At 41.3% G+C, this 24,297-nt stretch overlaps 2 long non-coding RNA genes across 2 annotated transcripts; one reads left to right on the forward strand and one right to left on the reverse strand.

Annotated features, from left to right (window-relative positions):
- Positions 1 to 4,904: 4,904 nt before the first annotated feature.
- Positions 4,905 to 23,062, reverse strand: LOC134032466 (uncharacterized). Its single transcript, XR_009932025.1, has 3 exons — positions 22,960 to 23,062; positions 8,331 to 8,357; positions 4,905 to 4,941 (listed from the first exon to the last, which is right to left on the reverse strand). It is a non-coding gene; the product is annotated as an uncharacterized LOC134032466 (long non-coding RNA).
- Positions 14,053 to 18,679, forward strand: LOC134032510 (uncharacterized). The gene is made up of 3 exons (XR_009932026.1): positions 14,053 to 14,337; positions 18,095 to 18,199; positions 18,534 to 18,679. It is a non-coding gene; the product is annotated as an uncharacterized LOC134032510 (long non-coding RNA).
- Positions 23,063 to 24,297: the final 1,235 nt, after the last annotated feature.

A 24,297-nucleotide genomic window follows, 5' to 3' on the forward strand; every position in this document is an offset into this window, starting at 1 on the left:
CATCTGTTGAACTGAAATTCATATCAGGCTTTGTCAACGCAGTTTTGACTTTCTTCATAATTCCAGTTGCACTTGTATTTTCATCTTTGCCATTCAAGTCCTCTGAGTTACCTCCTCTTGCGACGGTGACCCCTTCATCCTCTGCCAGGAACCTTGGGGTTACCATGGACGACGAGCTCTCCCTCACGGCCCACATTGCTGCGGTCTCCCGGTCGTGTAGATTCACCCTCTACAACATCCGGAAGATCAGGAGATACCTGTCTGAGCACTCCACCCAGCTGCTAGTCCAAGCACTTGTCCTCTCCAAGTTGGACTATTGCAACTCGCTGGTCTCCCAGCATGTGCAACCCGCCCTCTTCAGAGGATTCAGAACGCAGCGGCCCGCCTGGTCTACAATCTACCCAGACGCTCCCATGTTACCCCGCTCCTCATCTCTCTCCACTGGCTACCTATCATGGCCCGTATCAGATTCAAGACCCTGGTATTGACCTTCCGAGCAGTGAACGGGACTGCACCCGTCTACATCAAGTCTCTCCTGCAGCCTTACACCCCCACCCGTCACCTACGGTCTTCTTCAGACAACCGCCTGGTGGTCCCACCGCTCAAGACCGCCCGGTCCCAACACAAGCTCTTCTCCTGTCTGGCCCCCCAGTGGTGGAATCAACTCCCCACCTCCATCAGAGACACTGACTGTCTCTCCACCTTCAAGAAAAGGCTCAAGACGCACTTGTTCTGGGAGTACAACGGTACTTAGGAATGGTTCGCTTGACCCAATGTTAGTTTCCTCAAGGATCACAATGACTCTTGCTCAGAGACTTGTTGCTCTTGTGGTTAGTGGTAACTGATTAAAAAAAATTGTACTCGCTGTGATATATTGTTTTTATTATTGTTGCTTGTTTTTTCCACAGGTACACTTGCACGTATAGCGGTTCATGTTGTTTAATTGTAACTTGTTTAACTACATGCTCTTATGGTTCTTCCCTTTGGCACTTACTTTGGTTGTTCACAATGTGTGCTTCATGTTTTGGCTACTCGCAATGTTTTGTGGCTATCTTGTTGTTATGATCAGTGACCTATGCACTTTGTAAAGCTCTCTCTTGGAAGTCGCTTTGGATAAAAGCGTCTGCTAAATGAATAAATGTAAATGTCTCGTGCTGTGTTTCTGCACACAATTCACAGTCTCATAAAGCTCTGTGTCAGTCTCAGGTGGAGTCTCACAAGTGATGTATGTATCTATGAAATGTGCTACTTCAGCATCACTTTCTTTGTCAATCTTAGGAGTATTCTCAACCCAAAAAAGACAGTGGACATGAGGTGAACCACGTTGTTGAAATTCAACACGGTAAAAGTAGTCTTTTATTTTCCCAATGGGTTCAGCTGGAGACATGATTAGATCACGCAGAAAACAATGCCATCTGTGATCAAACATTCTTGCTGCTGTGACAGGATTGCGTTGTATAAGACCAAATTTTTCCGACCAGTCAAGCTCATCAACATTTAATTGTTTTCCTTCTATTCTCAGGATAGAGTTCAGCATTTCAGGCCATCTCAAATCAGCAGAGCTAAAAGATACAAAAAAGGTGGGTATGGAAAGTTGTCTTATCATGGCAAAAAGGTCTTTCTGTACTGACATCCAGTATGGAGGTGTGCCACGAATTCCTCTTAAGAACTTGTATCCTTCATTATTATGTAATATTTGACGTAGCGAGTCTGAGTTTGTCTTGTGTCACTTTTTTCATAGACAAACCTTCACCTTTGCGTAATGTGACTGAAACACTAGACACAACTTGATTAACTTCTGATATGTACTGTGCATAAAAAATGAAGTCTGTGTTCTGTGCGAAACGACCATCGGCATTGAGTATGCGTGTATTCAGGTAACGTGACAAAGACATTTTTTCTTCTCTTTCAGCATGCAAAGTAGGCCCACCAGTAGGATAGAGGACAGGGAAACATTTTGCTTCATTGGTTTGATCTGTTAGCAACCTAACAGGACTGTTGCCTTCACCTGGTGCCACATTTAGGATGTCCTGGAAATGCTGATCACTTATCTCTGAACCCAGATCAACCGGCTGTAATGATGTATCTGACAAAAGTCCATTCTGTCCTTCAATATATGTCAAATCTTCCTCTGGTTGCTCTTCAGGAGTATTCTCTTCATTTCGCTCTTCTACTGTTTCATCTTTGTTATATGCCTCTTTCTCAGCATCATCAGTTTCATTCAAAGTATTAACCCAGTCTTCATTGAACTTCACATCATCATACCATTTGTTGTGTGTCATTAAATATTTCAGAGCATTTCTGACACGGTCAGTATGGACATACATATACTCATAATGCCCTTTGTAGGTCAATTTTCTCTTCAGTTTTACTCTTATAATTTTGTCGTCACATTCATGTCTTGGAAGTATGTTTGTTACATCTGCGTTAATGATAGGAACAGAGACACATGGGCCAAGCTCTCTGGCGACCACGGGGCAAACACAACAATTTCATAAAAGGAATATGACGTGCGATCAAATGATGCTCTAAAGAGTTGAGACACTTAAGTTCCGCTGGAATTTCCTCCAAATGCATGTTGTTGGCAACACTCTGGTCTAGAAGTTTACCACAAAGTATTTTTCGATGGCATGTATAGCAAATCCATAACTTACTTGATGGATTGTCAGACAAATGGTTTCCATGCTCACATTCAACATCACACACATGTAAATATGTAAGTGTTATACACCTGTTAGCCAATGCAGCAGTTTTCTCTCCTTTGTTTTCATAGCAAAGTCTTTTACACTCAACAACCTGTTTTCGGAAAAGTAAACGGTGACACACACAGCATACATACTCTGGACCTCTGCTGACTTCTTGGCGGAAATGACTAATAGCAAAATCTAAGTTTTCTCGTCTCTTTTGCCACCTTGCATAGTCCTCACAGGTTCTTTGAGTTTTATTTACACAGATATTTTCATTTTCTACTTCTTCGTGTTATGCTGTTTGATTTTATTTTGAAATATGTTATTTATTACGACCATAATCACGGACAAAAGACTAAAATTTTCTGTTTGTCTGGTATTTGGTCTTAGAAAATGCTCGCACAGTTGCTTGAAAGGTATGATTCTTACTATATTTACTTTTAGAGTATGTTCGCACACTTTCTTTAAAGTCAAGATTCTTCCTGTATTTACTTTTAGAGTATGTTCGCACACTTTCTTTAAAGTCAAGATTCTTCCTGTATTTACTTTTAGAGTATGTTCGCACACTTTCTTTAAAGTCAAGATTCTTCCTGTATTTACTTTTAGAGTATGCTCGTACACTTGTCCTACATTTGGTCAAATTATTATCCAGCTTATATTTTTGTGACTCTTTGTGATATTTATCTTTGACTCCATGACTGTGGATTTGTAGTTGTGGGCTGGTGCGCATTCCATCTTCCATCATTAAAAGTCATTATAGTTGTGTCTAAAAAGTCAGCTGCAGCAAGAATGTCAATCTCTGTTGCCCATGAACCACAGTAATACATTCTTGACTTGGTCACGTAGTCCTTTACAGATGTGTACTCATCTCTCAAATATATTTCAAACTTGGAACTGTTCTTTTCAAGGTGTTGCACGACGGACCGTCTAATTTTCAGATGCTTCTCTTCATTTTGACATATGCTAAAAGATAGGCTACGATAGAAACAGTTTCCATCTGGCTTTATACTCTTAATTTTACAAGGACAGCCCATGACATCAACATTTGTTGCTACGGTACTCTGAACGTTTTCATTAGAAAGCTTTAAACGTGCACACAAAACATCCTGATCCTGACGCGTTAGAGGTTTAAAAGGTTGTTCCTGAACTCTTACATCCCTAATAATGACATCATCTGTTCCTTGACTTGTTTGAATGGGTGTGTCTGTCATTGTTTTTGAGGACAGCGTCTCTCTAGCAGGGATTTCTTTAGCTCGTTTCCTGAGACAGAATGAATTTTTCGGTTGACGCTGAGGTTTCGTTACAGAATGGTTAAGAGGCTTATCATTTTTCAGAATAAAAGTTGTAGGTTGAACGACATTGTGGTCTGACTCTAGGCTGTTCTTACTTTGAGCACTGTGTTGATTTGTGTTAACATCAGATCTAACAGCATATACTTCAGACATGTCAACACCTTTAGCAACATCACCAGAGAACCCACCATGTCTTGTTGGCAGTTCAGACACAGCAATGTAACCTCTTCCTCTGACATAGTCTCTTATTTTACCCTGAGCTCTCATTGATCGTTGATCGTACAGGCAAGTCCCTTTCACCAAAACATCATCTAAATCTTGAGTATTCCAAGTCAACACACTCTTAGTCTTGCTCTTCAAAACTGCAGTCAGACTGATGGCACCACACTGCTTGTTCTGTGCATCTCCAAACCGTGGATGACCTTGATGAAACGATCCCATCAGCACTGATCTCTCTGGAAAAGTAACAGGTTTAGTCAAGGAGAAACCATCATCAGTAACAGGGTGCTTGTTCACAGAGTTTCCCACAGTAGTTGGCATTGAGTTAGTTGGAGTTAGTTTGTCTGTTTGACAAAGGTGTACGGATACGGAGTCTGACATTTCATTGCAGAAACGGGTTGCACAAAGTTTTTGGTTGTTAGAGTTTGTAATAGTTTGTTTTTCAAAATTTGTAACAGTTTGTTTGTTGGTAGAGTTTGGTATAGTTGGTTGTTTTTCAGAGTTTGTAACAGTTTGTTTGTTGGTAGAGTTTGGTATAGTTGGTTGTTTTTCAGAGTTTGTAACAGTTTGTTTGTTGGTAGAGTTTGGTAAAGTTTGTTTGGCCTTGGGATAGGGAGGTGGCCCAACCCCCGATGGTTTAGCTTTTTTTCATGAGGAAGTTTAACCTCGCCAGTGGACGCGTGGTCCACTGGAGCAGCACACCTCTTCTTTGCTGCCCTGGATCGCTTGTTGGAAAGCGGCATCTAAATAAACACAGAAAAGCATCAGAAACTATGAAATGTCACATACCACACGACTGCTTAACTATTTCATAATCTTACATTATCATACCTTTATCCTCAACAGTTCTAGTATACAGACTATTGAGATGGTTAGGATTCTCAAAACACCAATCTCTATTTACTTTAGACATCCAATATTTATCCTTTAGTAAGTAAGACTTTATTTATACAGCACATTTCATACAAGAATTGTAGCTTTACATAAAATCAATAAAAACAATAATACAAGCGATAAACAATTCAAACAAAAATAAAAATACCAATAAGATCTCTGTTCAAGAGAGAAAACAACTTTAAACATGCATCTTAAAAGTAACATATACATTTGGTTCACCCTGGTCTGTATATATAAAACCATACACTCTGTTAACAGATCCTTTCCCCAGGTCAAGAGTATGGGCCGTATTCTCTGTTAACAGATCCTTTGCCTCAGATCAAGAATACAGATTGTTTTACATATTTGTTTAAATACTTCAAGCGACCAGAGTTCTTGTACGCTATCAGAATTCGCCAACTCTGACCTAGACAAAGTAAAATTAGCAAGTCAAATAATGACCCAAATTTACTAAACCAAGATTCTACAATAATATAACTAATAAAAGTAGGAAAACCCTTTTGAGATAAAATTACTTAAATGCGTCGGTAAAAAGGTAGGTTTTAAGCTGTCTTTTAAAAATGTCTAGAGTGTTTGCTTCCCTAATATTTATGGGTAATTTGTTCCATAGTTTTGGGGCGTAATTGACAAAGGCCGAATCACCAATCTTCTTATGACTGCTTCTGGTGACCTCTAATAGGCCTGCATTTGATGATCGCAGTGTTCTAGCTGGTGTGTAGTTTATAAAGGAGTTAGCAATGTAGCTAGGTCCTTGTCCGTGTAGAGCTTTGTATGTGAGGAAAAGGACCTTAAAGTCAATTCTGAAGGTAACAGGGAGCCAGTGTAAAGTAGCTAGGACAGGACTAATGTGTTCTCTCCTTTTAGTTTTGGTTAATAATCTAGCTGCAGAATTTTGAATGAACTGTAGTCTTTCAGTGGTTTTCTTGGGGAGACCAGTGAAAGGTGCGTTACAGTAGTCCAGTCGGCTGGATATAAAAGCATGAATTAACTTCTCTGCATCATTTTGGTTTATGAATGGTCGTACCTTTGCTATATTCCTCAGGTGAAAGAAAGCTGTTTTGGTCACTTTATTAATGTGAGAGCAAATCTGAGTCCAGCGACACCGAGACTCGTCACCTCTGGTTTAAGACAGGGGGTTAAGCCTCCAAGATTCTTAATAAGCATCTCTCTTTTGGATTTGGGGCCACATAGTAGGACTTCGGTTTTGTCTTCATTTAATTTAAGAAAGTTATCATTTATCCATTTGTTTATTGCCAACAGGCAGTTGGTAATGGAATTGATGGCCGTTGCATTGTTGGGTTCAGTGGATATATATAGTTGTGTGTCATCCGCATAGCTATGGAAATCTATGTTATGTTCTCTGATTATGTCGCCGAGTGGTAACATATAAAGAGAAAAAAGTAATGGACCTAAGCAGCTTCTTTGAGCAACCCCGTAGCAGTTCTCATGTTTCTTGGACCTATGGTCACCTAAACGAACATAAAACTTCCTTCCTGTGATATATGATTTCACCCAGTTCAATACACTATCCGTGAACCCAATAAGCTTTTCCAGTCTATTGATTAGGATGTCGTGATCAATGGTATCAAATGCTGCACTGAGATCTAACAGGATAAGGATAGAGACTTTATTTGCATCAGAGTTTAGTCTGAGGTCGCTAATTATTTTGGTGAGAGCAGTTTCAGTACTGTGATATTTCCTGAAAACTGACTGCGAGACTTCCAGGATGTTATTTTCTTCAAGAAAAGAATTTAATTGGACTAAAACTATCTTTTCCAGTACTTTACTAATAAATGGAAGGTTTGATATTGGTCTGTAATTTGCAAGTAGACTGTTATCCAATTTGGGTTTCTTTAATAGGGGCTTTACAACAGCTGTTTTGAAGGCATCTGGGAAGACACCAGTTCTAAGGGATGTGTTTATAATCTCTAGCACCAGACCTGAGACACTATCAAACACTCGCTTAAAGAATGTTGTGGGTATAGGATCAATATCTGAGGTTGTGGAGTTAGATTCGTTGACAATTTTGGAAAGTTCACTAAGTGTGATACAGGTAAATGTGCTCATGGTTACGTTGCAGAATCTACTGATGTCAGTTTCGACCCCGCTATTAATAATACTAGCTCTGATCAAAGTTATTTTGTTCTTGAAGAACAAAGCAAGCTCTTCACATTTAACTGCTGAGGATGGAGGTGGGGCAGGGACAGTGTTTAGCAGTTGGTCAATGGTGGAGAAAAGAACTCAGGAATTTCTGGCATTTTCTGTAATAATGTTGGAGAAATATTCTCTCCTTGCTAGACGGATGGTTTTGTTATAGGTGGTTAGTGTATCTTTGTAGATATTGTACTGGATAGTGATCTTTATTTTCCTCCATTTTCTCTGTTGCATGGCATTTTCTTTTCGTTTCACTAACATTTTTATTTCTCAGCCATGGGGAGGTTTTGCTTGTGTACTTCTTTTTGGTTTTCAGTGGCGCAACAGAGTCTAACACAGATAATAGTGCATCATTGAGGTTCTCTACCATTTCATTCAGAGAGCAATCATGATTAGTCGGCTCATATAGAGCAAATTGTTCAGAAAATGTCATCACAGCTGTATCGTCTAAATATCTTCTATGGACTAAGAATTCTTTTATGGTTTTTGTTAGGATAATTTCCACATTAAAAAGTATATAATGATGGTCTGAGAGGGGTAGATCAGTTATTGAAATATTATTGATATTTAGTCCAGTTGTTATTACTAGAACTTTATTCTATTTAAACTGTGTAAATTCTAATTGAAGTCTGTAAAATGTAAACATACAGAAACAGACTATTGACTTTAAATAAAAAATTAAGACCAATTGAGAAAAATTTATCTTTAAAGTGGCTTCAACATTAACCTAAAGTTTCACCAAAATAATCATGAGAGTTGCTCACATAAAAGCAAACCTTACTGTTGAGATACTGCCAAGCCACTGATTCACATTTGAAATTATAAAACATAGCCTATAAGATGTTCCTGTAGGTAAATTAAATATGAAATATATTAAAATACCCAACTTGTACTTTACAAAATACTCCACTGAGCCCAACCATTGAATGTTCCCATAAATTAATTTCCTGAAATGCATTAATTCACCAACCACATAACAGCTGGAACACTTTTCCCCCTACACCTATCAATCTTGCTTGCTTTATTCACATGCAAGTGTACAGTAAGCCACATCACATTCATCAATACCTTATATGCTTACCTTCACTACAGCAGTCACAAGTTGTATCTGGAAAAGTTTAAGAATAAATGAAGGTTACTGTTAGTTTAAACAATGATAAAGACCAATTGTTAGATACCTAATATGCTAACTAACGTTAACTTAAATGCTCATTGCATCCCCAACAGAATAAACAATTTAAACCAATGAGAATTAGTTGCTATCAAAACGTGGCAATTGGCATTCATTTCTCACAATACTAGAAACAGTGCTTTGTGATATGCGACATAGCAACCTGCACAACCAATTTAAAAAGATATAGATTAACTTTATGCAGGGGGGAAACATACGCGATTAGGAGCTAAAACTCAAACATCTCTAAACCGTAACAATATACAAAACTTACATCCAACTTGGTCGAAGCTCTCCCGGGGACCTTGAGTCCGAATGGGCCATGTTCCGGGCCTCCATTGTTGAGGCGGCTGACCGGAGCTGCGGACGCAAGGCGGTCGGTGCATGTCGCGGCGGTAACCCTCGGACTCGGTGGTGGACGCCGGAGGTGAGGGAAGCCGTCAAGCTGAAGAAGGAGGCCTATCGGACTTTGTTGGCTGGTAGGACTCCAGAGGCAGCTGATGTGTACCGGCAGGCCAAGCGGAATGCGGCTTTGGCGGTCACGGAGGCAAAAACCCGGGCGTGGGAGGAGTTCGGCGAGGCCATGGAGAATGACTTCCGAACGGCTTCGAAAAGGTTCTGGACCACCATCCGGCGACTCAGGAGGGGGAAGCAGTGCACTGTCAACGCTGTATATGGTGGGGATGGTGCGCTGCTGACCTCGATGGGGGACGTCCTGGATCGGTGGAAGGAATACTTTGAAGACCTCCTTAATCCCACCAACACGCGTTCCGACGTGGAGGCAGAGTCTGGGGACATTGGGGGGGGCCCTTCTATCTCTGGGGCTGAGGTCACCGAGGTGGTTGAAAAGCTCCGCGGTGGCAAGGCCCCTGGGGTGGATGAGGTCCGCCCGGAGTTCCTTAAGGCTCTGGATGTTGTAGGGCTGTCTTGGTTGGCACGACTCTGCAACATCGTGTGGACATCAGGGACAGTGCCTCTGGACTGGCAGACCGGGGTGGTGGTTCCCCTCTTTAAAAAGGGGGACCGGAGGGTGTGCTCCAACTTTAGGGGGATCACACTCCTCAGCCTCCCTGGGAAAGTCTATTCAGGGGTGCTGGAGAGGAGGGTCCGTCGGATTGTCGAACCTTGGATTCAGGAGGAGCAATGTGGTTTTCGTCCTTGCCGTGGAACTGTGGACCAGCTCTATACCCTCGGCAGGGTTCTGGAGGGTGCATGGGAGTTCGCCCAACCAGTCTACACATGTTTTGTGGATTTGGAAAAGGCGTTCGACCGTGTCCCTCGGGGGCTCATGTGGGGGGTGCTCCGGGAGTACGGGGTACCGGACTCCCTGATCGGGGCTGTTCGGTCCCTGTACGACCGGTGCCAGAGTTTGGTCCGCATTGCCGGTAGTAAGTCGAACTTGTTCCCGGTGAGGGTTGGACTCCGCCAGGGCTGCCCTTTGTCACCGATTCTGTTCATAACTTATATGGACAGAATTTCTAGGCGCAGCCAGGGCGTTGAGGGGGTCCGGTTTGGGGACCTCAGGATCGGGTCGCTGCTTTTTGCGGATGATGTGGTCCTGTTGGCTTTATCGGGCCGTGACCTCCAGCTCTCACTGGAGCGGTTCGCAACCGAATGCGAAGCGGCTGGGATGGGAATCAGCACCTCCAAATCTGAGGCCATGGTTATCGACCGGAAAAAGGTGGAGTGCAATCTCCGGGTCGGGGAGGAGATCTTGTCCCAAGCGGAGGAGTTCAAGTATCTCGGGGTCTTGTTCACGAGTGAGGGAAGGATGGAGCGCGAGATCGACAGGCGGATCGGTGCGGCGTCCGCAGTGATGCGGGCTCTGCATCGGTCCGTTGTGGTGAAGAAGGAGCTGAGTCGAAAGGCGAAGCTCTCTATTTACCAGTCGATCTACGTTCCTACCCTCACCTATGGTCACGAACTGTGGGTAGTGACCGAAAGAACGAGATCGCGAATACAAGCGGCCGAAATGAGTTTTCTCCGCAGGGTGTCCGGGCTCTCCCTTAGAGATAGGGTGAGAAGCTCGGTCATCCGGGAGGGGCTCAGAGTAGAACCGCTGCTCCTCCGCGTCGAGAGGGGCCAGTTGAGGTGGCTCGGGCATCTGATAAGGATGCCTCCTGGACGCCTCCCTGGTGAGGTGTTCTGGGCACGTCCCACTGGGAAGAGGCCCCGGGGAAGACCCAGGACACGCTGGAGGGACTATGTCTCTCGGCTGGCCTGGGAACGCCTCGGGGTCCCCCAGGAAGAGCTGGTGGAAGTGGCCGGGGAGAGGAAAGTCTGGGCCTCCCTGCTTAGGTTGCTGCCCCCGCGACCCGACCCCCGGACAAGCGGAAGATGATGGATGGATGGACATCCAACTTTAAATGGATAAAAGCGTCTGCTAAATGCATAAATGTAAATATTACATTGCAAGAAGTTACGTTTCCACTTCAAAAGGGCATTGCTAACACTTCTAGCATAGGCTAATGGCAATTTCCCTTGTATGAATTAGCATCGCTGCTACCGAACGCTAATAACTAGATTTCAAGCTAGCTCTAGATAGCTCACCAATGCGGGTACAGTCGAGACACTAACGTCCAAGATTATACAAGTGGTTCTGTGCTATTTCCTAATTTACACCAAAAAAATCTCCGTTAGTTAATACCGTCATCTTGTTACCCTATGTAGTGTTAAGGATTGTGTAACTGGGTAGTGTAGAATAATACAGGTGTAGCGGGGTTTGCACGGTTAAGATTAGCAATACTTAATTTATAATAAAGTATGTAGTTCTTAGGGGCACCACCTCTTATTTGTTAAAGGGACAGAGGAAACCTTATTGAATACTAGCCTTCGTAATAATCAGTCTAATCTTAAGTAGTGAATTCTATGAAAGTAGAGCAGATCAGATAACGTGAGGGATAACGCGAGTATTATAAAAAATGATTTATTTAAGGAAATGTAATTATAATGAACAAATACCAGAGAAGTTATAGGTTAGTTGAGAGTTGAGTTGAACTGTATACAGTAGGTCCTAAACTATGATGAGGGTTGGTACAAGCTGGTAGGTTGAGAGCGCGAGGGGGAAGGGAGAGAGAGAGAGAGATAGGCTTCTGGAGCCGAGTGCACCAGCTGGGCGTAAAAAAGTTGGTCTTAACTCCTACGTCGGTCTTAGTTACGTCCGACTTGTGATTTGAATTTACACCGAGTGCACCAAGCTTGACAGGCCACGGTCGTAGCTACGCCTGGTTTTAAGATGCGTGTCCTTGTGAAAATGCGAAAGCGTCGATCGTTGCCAAGCAACACATTTAAGAGCATAGGCTCTTAAATGTGTTGCTTGGCTAGCAGGGAGATAGGCTAGCTAAGTGTGCTTTGGATATATCTCCCTTCAAAACAAGCCATGGATTTAAAAAAGAAAGAAAAGGAAAATACATTTTACTGATAAGAGAAATTATAAAACTTCTAGAGTTGTTTACTCAGAATAGAAGCATGCTCACGGGGAAATGTAATAATATCAACACAAACAAACAGAAACAATCAGCTTGGAAATCGATCACCAATAAAATTAACAGTGGATTTGTGCGATCACGGACAACTTTTTCTCGCCTTAATGTCCTTTCCATATGTTGCCTATAAACAAGACGCGCTGCATGTGCGATCAAACTTGTACATTATAATTACCATGGATATTAGTCCGATTTTCCAACTTACGCCTGCTCCCCACTAGGCGTAAAATGTACACCCAGGTGCAGCACATAAAGGGCTTAAGTCTAACTGGTGCACTAGTCGTAACTTTAAGTTAGTCGTAACTTTCAGTTCTACGTCGGACGTAGCGTTACACCCAGGCGTACGCCCAGCTGGTGCACTCAGCTCCTGGAGAACAATGGGAGAGTATGTTAACTAATCCTAACGAAAGTTAGGTTAAATCATTTGCAAAGTAAAATTAAAACGTAACAAATTAAGTCACAATATTCCAATGTTCACAAGTAAGAAATGTAGCAATATCGCAGTTACTGTTGTCATTTTGAAGAAGAAGAGTCAAGAAGGTGACCTCTTTCATTGGTCAGTTTCTCCCCACCTGGGCATCGTCCTGAGATCCGCCTAGGTGTGAAGTGGCTGTGGCTTTTGAGTTCCGTTATTTCAACTGTCCATGGAATGCTTAAACTTCAGAATATAACAATACAACATTCGTAAATGGTTTTGTTAGTATGGTACAATCATTTTGATATCAAGATTGTCTGACTTAACTATACCTGAAGGGAAGTTATAATCAAACCTCAATTAAACAACGTTCTAAGTAAATGAGAAAAGCACACATTATAACACATCAACTACTGTCATTGAAATAGTGTCCATGAGCCATGTAGTCCTTGAGAATATGTTTGTAAATCCACATAAGAAAGTTCTTCCTTATAAATCCTTTGTCTGATACTGAGGCCATGTGGCCTCTGTTTCTGACCCCATGCTGGGCCAGAAGCTTTGAAGCTCCTGCTCTGGGAGATAAGGACAAGGGGGGAAACCCCCTTTCTCCTTGTCGGGGGTAGGGGAAAGGTGTGATGGCACGTAGTTTGTCGGTGACTATGCTACACAAGGTTAAATATCGGACCAAGTTATTTGTAGTTTAATGTAAGTAATGACGCAATCACAAGATACACAATGAAAACAACACAAGATGTTCGTAGTCTAATACAATGAATCAGTCGATGATGCAACAGCAGTCTCACAGAAACAGAGTCTCAGAATAGAACAAACGAAGGCCTTCGTTGAGAAAGTGGTCGTGACAGAGATCAGAGAGAGTTCTGCCCACACCAAGTTCTGTCTCCCTGTCCTCGGGAGACAGGTCTTGTACCCCCCAGAGAGGGAGGTCTGTGATAGGCGATTGGTCAGAAGACCGTGGGGTGGGAATGTGGTTGTCCAGGGTGTTCATGGTGGCACAAGGTGGGCAGTCCAAGGATCTGGTGATGTTCGGAGAGGGAGGGGGCGGAGAAGACCCACAGGTCTACTCAGGGAGGGGGGCAGACAAGACCCACAGGTCTGAGGTAATCCAAGGGAGGGGGGCTCCAGGGAAGGGAGTAGATGGCCCCAAGGTCCTGATGGCATGCAGGGAGATGGGAGCTGCGCCTCCAAGGAAGGGGGGGGGGGGGGTCGTGTCTCCAGGAGAAGGGGTGAGGCAGACCAGGCCAGGGTCAATGATGTATGGGGGAAGGTGGGGCAGGGTCTCCAAGGGGAAGGGGTAGATCATCCAGTGTGAAAGGGGGGGGGGCAGGGTCTCCAAGGGAATGCAGGTGGGGCAGGTGGGGCAGGGTCTCCAAGGGGAGGGGTAGTGTGAAAGGGGGGACAGGGGCAGGGTCTCCAAGGGAATGTGACCTCAGAACAGAGTATATCCAAAGGTGGTCAGTCCAGCTGATCTGACCCGTCCTTAAGCAGAGAAGAGTTACTGTCCCAACATTACCTTATCTCCCAAGTTGACACTTTTACTCCCAAGCGCTGAGAGGCCCAATTGTGGTCACTGCGGTCCCTGAGCATCACAAACTCGCCTCCCAAAACAGTCTGCCTGACATCGGCCTTCTTGCCCACACACCGAAGTTACAATTTAGCATGATCTTACTTTACACAGATACATTTCAGCACGACCTTACTTGCACACACAGCAAAATCTGTAGTGTTAATTTGAGTTAAATTCCCAGTGTAAATTATTCAGAGTGAATGGGTGTTGATTTTTGTGTTATTTTAACACTTGCAGTGCTGAAAAAGCTCTGTGGGGGGCGTCATTTCAAGGAGTCAGGAGCATACACTCATTTTGAGTTACTTTCCACATCCGTTTTTTTCGCGCTCATTGACGAGAAGGACATTTGTCGTCACTGATTTAGCTAACGTGCCAGTGAATTTAGTGCGCCCAGAAGAGAACTGTGTGGGATTGGGATACTCGGTTTAAAAGGTAAGAACCACATTTATCAATTTATAAAGCGTGTTAGTCGTTATTCAAACCATGTTTTAACATTAAGTGGGGTGTGATGCAGTCGATATGTGCCAACGTGTGGATTAATGGAATTTACTTGCTAGCTTATAGTTAGCTAGCTAGCTAACGTTAGTTGCTAACGTAGCTAAGTAACGTTTGTTAGCCTACATTTTCTCATTAAGTTTATCAACTGTACGTTAACGTTAGAGGTAAAATATATGTGTTTAAATGTAATAAAAGTTCTTAACAGTGTATTTACTAAGGTTCTATTAAGATACCAGTCAGGGTTTACACTAACTGAAAATGTGTGGGGGTGGGGCGTCATCCTTGCGTTTTTTAAATATGGGGACGGCTGGTGTGTGAGAGAGAACATTTCTGTCAGGAATATTCGGTTCAAAGGTTGAGAACCACATTTATCAATTTATAAAGAATGTCTTTAGCTAACAGTCTAAGGTAAGTTAGTACAGCAACTGTAAAACGGTAAAATTAGGTCAGCATGTTTTAATATAAAGTTAAAACATGTACTTAGAGCTAACGGTGTTTAAGAAAATCACTGTCTGGTCTGGTCAGTGTTTTACACTACAGTAACGTTTAACCCTTGTGTTATCTTCGGGTCATTCTGACCCATCAGTCATTGTGACCCACCGTCGTATTGCGACAGATTTACCGCATACAAAGACAAAGTGAAGCATTTTCTTTTAACCGTTGGGCTGTCTTAGACCCCCCACATTGCAAAGGTTAAAATAAAAAAAAAATAATTTGTTTTTGTATTGGGTAAAATTGGGTAAACACAACGATGGTTCGTTATGAACCTTTGGGTCATGTGACCCGAAGGCAGCACGAGGGTTAATGAAAGTCATTTAATGTGGCATCGTCGTTGTCCGGTTCAAAATGCTTTGTGCACGTCCACTGCAGTGAAGCAGGGAGAATTCATTTTTTTTGTTGGTGATGATGGCCTGCACAAGGCTTTTGGCGTCTTTACGCCATATTCGCTTCGCGCCGTTTGCATCCTTCATGTTTAACGTCACTGTGTCCAATCCTGACCGCTGTAAACTACTATTGTCCAAACCCGAACGGGGTTTGGACAATAGGGGTTTGGAGTGTTTCCGGTCTTTTTGCCAGCATTTTCTTTTGCTATCGCCAGCAAAGTGTAAGTAGTATTATTTTAGGCATACCAAACAATCTACGTGTAAAATTTCATGATCATATATGGACGTTTACATGTCATAATATAGGAAAAGTTACTTTGGCCAAAAGACCACTCGGCGACACTCGGGCGACGATCTTTACTCTGACAAGTGTGTCTGTGTTGTCATCGTACTGCTACTATGGCAGGGCTCCAGACTAACTTGTTGCCTTGGTTGCACTGGTGCGCCTAACTTTTTTATTTAGGTGCACCAGCACAAAATTTAGGTGCACCCAAATTTTTCCTTGCGTCGCCACAATTTCAAGGTCACCTTTTTATCACGCTCCATATACATTAATATATATTATGTAAATGATCTTAAACAAGACTAAGGTGTAGGTAAATATATTTTTATTTGAAGCACAATCATACTGTATATATATATATAAAAAAAAAATATTTTAAGTGCTTCACTGAGCTACCAAACTAAAACATTTTAAGCAAAATAAAACATTTCTTCAGTAGCACTTTTAGCACTTTTAAAAGTGCTACTGTTTAAAAGTGCTTCCCTGAACTGAGACCTAACATTTCATGGCTCAAAGTCTTATAGCGGGTCCCACCTTGCTGTCGCATGCCCTTCAGATGGCCAACACCTGTAATTTGGCCTTCTTGCCCTATGGCCTTGGCTAAATCATCTTGCCACACTCTCCCTAGCATCAAAATCCTAGCTTCATGGGTTAGCTCCATGGCCCAGCTTTGTAACTCAGGGGTCCGCAATTCATTTTTACAAGGGGCCACATGAGAAACCTGAAATGTGTTGGAGGGCCTCATCAATTTGCTCACTATTCATTTTCTCCCATTGTAAAAAGCAGTAAAGTATATATTTTGATTAGCTGCTACTGGTTATCAGAAGAATAAGGATATTCTGTAAATATTTATATAAATATTTTAGATGGTGTAGGTCAAATAGGAAAGATTATAGAAGTAATAAACAGTATAAACAGCAACAACAGTGTTGCATTTTATTTGTAACCAGTTAATCTTCACAAACACTGAAAAGTTGTTTTGCAGTATGTTAAAGATGTGGAATTGATCAACTTTATACAAAAAGCAATACGTTTTTTCAGTTCATTTTGTTCTGTGAGAGAAATCCAGTGGGCTTGAACAAGTGCATCGAAATCTGTCTGAATGTCTGAGGTGGATATGCGAAGGACAGCTGACAGGTAATGATCAGGGTCTGCAGTTCAACTAGCAAACCATCAGCCCGCGCCCACTGAATCAGTCAAGTTCTTATTATGTCCGCGTTAGTTTTTTTTCTTCACAGCTTTCACTTTGACCTCAGTAAACAGATACTTAGAAGTCCATGTCTTGTTAAAAGTTAATCAGTGGCAAAGTTTTTCATTTTCGAGGGCTAACCAACAGCTAACTCTCCTGTCGGTGAGGTTGCGCAAGCGCACATATGTAAATCGCCTGATCACTGTAGTCTTTCAGGACTACATATTTACTACCGCTCAACACATTTATTTATTTTAAATTTTTGATTTACCTCACGCGGGCCGGATTGAGACAGCCTGTGGCCGGTTATAGCCCGCGGGCCATACAATGCCCAGGTCTGCTAAACTGACTCTCTGGTGCTCAGGTCGTAATTTCAATCACACAGCACGGAGCTACAGGAATATCTGGACCACAGCCAATCAGAGGCAAAGACCCCCCCATCTCTGTCTCTGATTGGTTTAGACCACGATATGATCCAACCATGAGTCAGTTCCGTTTTAGGATAACAAACGCTTCGTTTGTGGAGAGACAGCGGATGCGAGGAGGTTAGGTGCACCTAGGAAAAAATTTAGTCGCACCCGTACACATTTTGGTCGCATAGTGCGACCAAATTGGTCGCACTCTAGAGCCCTGTATGGGTTAGCATATGAATGTATTTCAACGCTAGCTTAACACTACTTTGTCTTGCCAATGAAAATACACGATCATGTGTGACGTGATCTGTAGTCGAGGGGAGGAAGGGATGGGGGCTAGCAAACTTTGAGAAGAGTTCAACAAAACATCCAGCAGGTGGTGGTATACAGTCAAATTGAGATTTTATCGCATAGTTTGGAGATGTTGAAGCGTGATATCTTATTGTGGAGGACATAACTACGTCCCCGGATATGTTGACAGCATTGATGGTCAGTTTGGTGACCCTGGATCAAGTTAATATCCCCAGAAAAACAGCAGCGGCCAGTGTTTAGAAGTGTGGTCGGGTTTGGACAAGGGTAGCGCACGGCTAATTTACCGGCGCCAGCGTCTTTTGACCGGCTCTAGTAAAGGCTAAGCTAACTCTAAATTTTTAAACAATATTTAGCTCGAAAGGTAAGAAGTTAAAGCTTAACGTGAAATCAGTAAATCAGCTGAAAACGTGATACGATTATTTTTTATCAATATTTGAAGTGGCATTTTATCAGAATGTTAGCTAAAAACCGGTCGGGATTGGACACAGTGACGCTAATTGCGCTGGTGTAGATTTGTACTAGATTTTTTTCCTGCATATGATAAGCAATCTTCACTGTTGTTGGTTTCCACTTAAATATAAGCTAACATCTCACCCTTTTTCTCCACTAGGTGCAGTTTCAGGATGTACCATGTTGCTGAAGGTGAAATACCATAGTATCAAGAAATACATCAAATTGCACTCAGGCTTCACCTATTTGGAATTCATCAGGGAAGGTAAATAGCCATCCGTTAAAGGCCCAACAAAATATGGAGCCACTTTTGCAACAAATCACTGCACAAGATTCTCTGTGGCTGAATTATTTCAATATTTTTGGCTGTATTTAACAGTTTATTAGAATGTTGTGTCATCTTTAATTTTAATTGCAGGGCTTTACTTTTAATGACAGTACATAGTGGAATCATCAACATTAGTTAGTACATGGCAGTATACGTTTTGCTGCAGATTCTTTCAGTTTAACATTTACAAGATAAGGAAATACAAAGTTAAGCAGGATGATATAAAATGTGCTCCAGGTGACTTTATCTGGTTACATACCCTCTTTTATAGTCAAAAACAAGTTTGGGCTTCCTGATGATGCAGCTCAACTTTACATTTTTGATGAAACTGACACAGCAGTAGAGGAAGACATTCTTCTAGAGCTGTTGGAGGGCAATCCAGACTTGTGCCTGACAGTACGTGACAGCATTTCAGATGAAGGTAGGTGTCAGTCAGAAAACATATGTTAATGAATAGGGCTCTTTGATGCAGTTGACCTTTCTTTATGGAACAAACATGGCAGTGGGCAAGGTTGGGTCAAGTTTATTACAGATTACTAAAAAATATCAGATGGTAGAAAAGGCCTTGCTTAAGAAGCCTGGAGGAGAGGATATTCTTGAAGAGTACAAGTCAGAAAATTCACTCGGAGACAGCTTGTCAACATATTGGCGAGTGATATGACTGAGAGCCATGGGTAAGATTTAAAAAGGTTTTTATTACAACGGAATGTAATTAAAGGCTGTAAACCTGTAATGATATAACTAATGTTTCTTGTACTACATGAAGAACAATTATCAAAGATTAACTTTGTTCTCTCTATAGCAGGATTCCTTCCCGTCAGCAATTGGAGAAGTATGCCCTGGGAATTATTACTCTCTTTCCTGCACTGAAGGATCCCTTTTCTCCTAAGGGCTATGTAAGTTTTACCACCTTATTAAGAAAACACAGCACCAGATTTACAGAAAAGGGCTTTGGCATTGTAGTTTTCATTATAAAATAACTACAGTTGCTTATAAAAGTGAAAAGTTTCAAAATTCAACAATAATATCGATGACAGTGCCCTGATTTGAAATTACTTTGGTTAACTGCACTTTCTGTAAGATCATTTAGTGATTATTTGTGTTTATTCATTTAAATGTAACAGGAGCATTTCTATGATGGGGAAAAAGGCACTGGATATTTAGCGTGGCGCCTCAAAACCATTTCCAGGACTACAGGAAAACGTCCAGTCAAGGAAGCCTCAGTGCATCAAGCACAAGGACCAAAGCGCCGAAGATCAGCCACCATACTGCCTCAGCAGCTGGATGGAGATGCCTGCAGGGAGGCCATTTCATTTCTTGTTCACTGTCCTGATGAAACAAGTGTATTACAGAAGATGAAGATGACGTTTCAACATCGTCAGGACCTAGTGCATGAACTGTTTAAATCCCACTACATCTTCAACTTGTCTTATGATGACTCCCTGGTCCATTTCTACACTTTTCTGCAGACAACTGTCTACAACATTGACGTTACCACAACAGATGAATCTCCAAGAATTCGTGAGTTGCTGGCAAAACTTTTGAATGACATATGAATATGTTTAAATGTTTCATTTGTCAAGCAGACTGTCTTTATAAGCCTTTTGACTTACAAAGTGCTTATGGTGGAAATGATAGCCTTTATATTGTACCATTATTGTCTCTGTAAATGTGCATAGACTTCAGTTGTATGGTGCTTGGATATTTTGTCTTTATTATAAAAGATGAATTAATCGTATGTTTATTTTTTTCCTTTTTCTTGTAGTGAAAAAGCATTTTCAGAACATTGAATGTAACACAACTGTCATGAATACACTTTAAAGTGTTATAATAACACTGAATGATTTAAATTAACACTTTCAGAGTAAGGGAGTAACACGATTAAGAGTTAAAAATACGATTTAAAGTGTCATAAAATAACACTGTGAATGTTAGGAATTAACACCTCCAGTGAAAAGGAATAACACGAGTTTAGTGTAAAAATTACTCTTAAATGTGTTAAGAAACAACACTCTGAGTGTTACATTTTTAAAACTATTATGGAGTTAAAATATTAACACTATCCAAAGTGTTGCTTTAACTCTAAACTGGTGAGGATTATTTAAACTCAGGGAAAGTGTTAAATTTAACACTATGGGAGTTGAAATAACACTGACGTTTTTGCTGTGCAGAAAGCATCCTGTTGCATGATCTCATGTTCTTTATTTAATCAATTGATCACAATTGGATACATGTTTTAGTATAGAGCATTACCTAATATATGTGTATATAAGGTAGTGATTGGTATAGCAGCATTGATTAGCAGTATGTTATCATTCCTTCACAAATCCCTCCTTTGACACATTAAAACTGGATATTTTAAAGTTTCAAAGGATCCCTCCTTTCACACCCTTTAAAGGGTGTGACAACAAACACAAAATTTAAAATATTGCAACCAACAGACCCCGAACAGGCCCCCGTGTGAGCAAACAATGGAGGTTAGTTCTGATGAGCGATAACTGAATCTGTCAGAGTACAGAAAGATACTTTAAAATTCTCTAGAATCCCTCCTTTCACACCCTTTAAAGGGTGTGACAACAGACATACAATTTTAAAATATCTCTATGATCAGGCAGTTCACTGAATTTACGTAAATACAGATACTGAAAATGAAAGGTAATAAAGGGGATATTTTAAGTTCAAATAAATCCCTCCTTTCACACCCTCTAAAGGGTGAGACAACCAACACAAATTTAAAATATCCCAGTGAGATCAAACAGTAGAGGTCAGGTAAGATCACGGAATCTGGAAAAAATAAAACGTGTAATGAAAACAGAGTACAGCAAAACTTAGAGGGCATTAAGAACCATAGTCAAACTACATGGCACAGGTATTTTCAGATATTTTAAAGTTTCTAGGATCCCTCCTTTCACACCCTTTAAAGGGTGAGACAACAAAGACAAATTTAAAATATCTCCATGAGCAAGCAGTAATTGAGTCAGATGAGTTTGCGAACAGTCGAACACCAATGATTAAACACAAATACTGAAATCAAGAACAAATTTGAGGATTCAAAGCAGATATTGTTAAGTTCAAATAAATCCCTCCTTTCACACCCTCTAAAAGGGTGTGACAACAAACACAAATTTAAAATATCCACATAGAATCAGTAATCAATGCTAAAGAGTAATAAAATGAGAAAATTATAATCAAGCAGAGTAGAAAGGTATGGTTAAGCAATAATAAAAAAGAAGACATTGAGGAGAAAAATAAGAAAGAAAAATAGATTCGAAACATTTAAAAACAAAATTAAACAAGATATTTTAAGTTTTCATAGAATCAACAAACACAGATTTAAAATGTCTGAAAACACCTGTGCCATGTAGTTTGACTATACACATTATGTAATGCTCTATACTAAAACATGTATCCAATTGTGATCAATTGATTTAATAAAGAACATATGAGATCATGCAACAGGATGCTTTCTGTGCAAGTAAGGTCGTGCTGAAATGTATCTGTGTAAAGTAAGATCATGCTAAATTGTAACTTCGGTGTGTTGGCAAGAATGCCGATGTCAGGCAGACTGTTTTTGGAGGCGAGTTTGTAATGCTCAGGGACCGCAGTGACCACAATAGGGCCTCTCAGCTTGGGAGTAAAAGTGTCAATTTGGGAGATAAGGTAATGTTGGGACAGTAACTCTTCTCTGTTTGAGGACGGGTCAGATCAGCTGGACTGACCACCTTTGGATATACTCTGTTCTGAGGTCACATTCCCTTGGAGACCCTGCCCCTGTCCCCCCTTTCACACTACCCCTCCCCTTGGAGACCCTGCCCCACCTGCATTCCCTTGGAGACCCTGCCCCCCCCCCCCCCCCCTTCACACTGGATGATCTACCCCTTCCCCTTGGAGACCCTGCCCCACCTTCCCCCATACATCATCGACCCTGGCCTGGTCTGCCTCACCCCTTCTCCTGGAGACAGAACTTGGTGTGGGCAGAACTGTCTCTGATCTCTGTCACAACCACTTTCTCAACGAAGGCCTTCGTTTGTTCTATTCTGAGACTCTGTTTCTGTGAGACTTCTGTTGCATTCTCACAAAATACACATTTCATTGTGTATTTTGTGATTGCATCATTACTTACATTAAACTACAAATAACTTGGTCCGATATTTAACCTTGTATTATTCTCCACTACCCAGTTACACAATCCTTAACAGTAGCACCGTTTGCTGCTTAGTTTAGTTGACATATTTCATAGAAAAGATGAACATATTTAAGATGTATGCTAGTATGTAACTACCATCTCCAACCGTAGCCAGACTAACTACCTGACGTTATTGAATACATTCCAAAGAACAAGCACCTTACGATATAGGTTTAACATTACGGAGTTCAAACTGATATCAACCTGTTAGCTTTAACTACAGGACGACCAATTTAGCTAGGCTAGCTCTAACTTTATCTGCCGTTTCCCACGTGGCATGAGGTAGGCCTCATTTCCACATTTAGCTAGCTAACAGTTATCTAAACCAACTGACTTTCATGAAGATACCATTTTATATTACATTTACTCATTTAACAGACGCTCTTATCCAGAGCGATATTAACATTTAACAGTCAGTTATATTTTCATACATTGTTCAAGACTAAAATGACTAACGACATATCCCCATATAGATTTAATTTTCTTGAGACATATTCAAAGCGTAGCCCACCTGTCTGTCGAGAATCCAAAGTGAGGTTTAGATCGTCTTCTTCCACGTTGAGTTGGATTCTTCTTCTTTGGTTGGCGGGTCGCAATTTAAAGGTGCATACACCACCTACAAGCTGTTTGCATTGAGTCCAAACTAATATGTAATCGGAAACGTTACTAAAAGTTTAGATAGGCTGCTAGAGATTTTAAAGAGGTGCAGGAAGAAAACAATTCTAATGCAGCCTACTTGTAATTGTTATAAATGGCAAATTGAAATAACTTGAAACTTCAACTTAAAATGTATGTCAGTAAAGGCAGGATTGACATAAACAATCCAAAAAAATAATATAATTTGTAGGCTAATTATTGCAACATATAGACCACCAGGCAGAGACAGTTTAACTGAAATAGATAGGTAAATAGACTAACAAAACACCAATTGGTCATCAACAATCCTACTTTATTTTGCTTCCATAAAAAACTGCACAGGCCTTCACGTCAATAGAGTGACACAACTGGTGAACTTTATTAGCAAAAATGCTCAGACAGGAATAAAACCAACAGTATAACAAAATGGAGACACAGAAATTGAATCTGTGGGACTTCTTGCGAGAAAGTGTTTAGGGGGGCAGAAATAAATTATATTTTATTAATGTCTGGATTTCCTGCAGTCATACTCAAAGGGCTTGCTAACTTGCTCAAGAAGCCCTGAATCAAGTACTATATTGTCAACTGTCAAAATTCATCCTAAAATAGAGGTGTCAGAAACAGATGACAGTATAGAGCAGGGGTGTTCAATCCCTGTCATCAGGGTCCACGCCCCTGTATGTTTTAGATGCTTCAGTATACCTCATTCAAATTAATGCTTGTTATCAGGCTTCCACAGAGCTTGCAACAACCCAATAATTTCAATCATGTGTGTTGGAGAAGGGAAACATCAAAAACACATAGGACAGTGGGTACTGACGACAAGGGTTGAGTATCCAATATCAACCCTGGTCCTGGGGACCCTGTCACGTTTGATAAGTTTAGCTCTTCCAACACACCTGATTCAAAATGAATCGGGTTGTTAGAAGGCTTCTGATGACAGCATTCATTTGAAACACATTACACATTACAAATGTTGAAAATGTGTTTTTGCCAATAACTGTTGGTTTGTTAGCCTTTATTAAGTGATTCCTTTGTCTCATGATATCTTGGGACATCCCGTGTGTGACACATGATAACTTGTGATAACTTGTGATAACAGCCGAATTGATGCGGCCGCCATTTTGAGTTCTTTACTCCTCCTAGCAAGTGTGTCCAATCCTCACCAAATTTGGCAGAGATTATCTTCAGACCAAGCCTCACAAAGCGCATC

Source organism: Osmerus eperlanus, chromosome 13, assembly GCF_963692335.1.
Source record: "Osmerus eperlanus chromosome 13, fOsmEpe2.1, whole genome shotgun sequence".
Classification (NCBI taxonomy): domain Eukaryota; kingdom Metazoa; phylum Chordata; class Actinopteri; order Osmeriformes; family Osmeridae; genus Osmerus; species Osmerus eperlanus.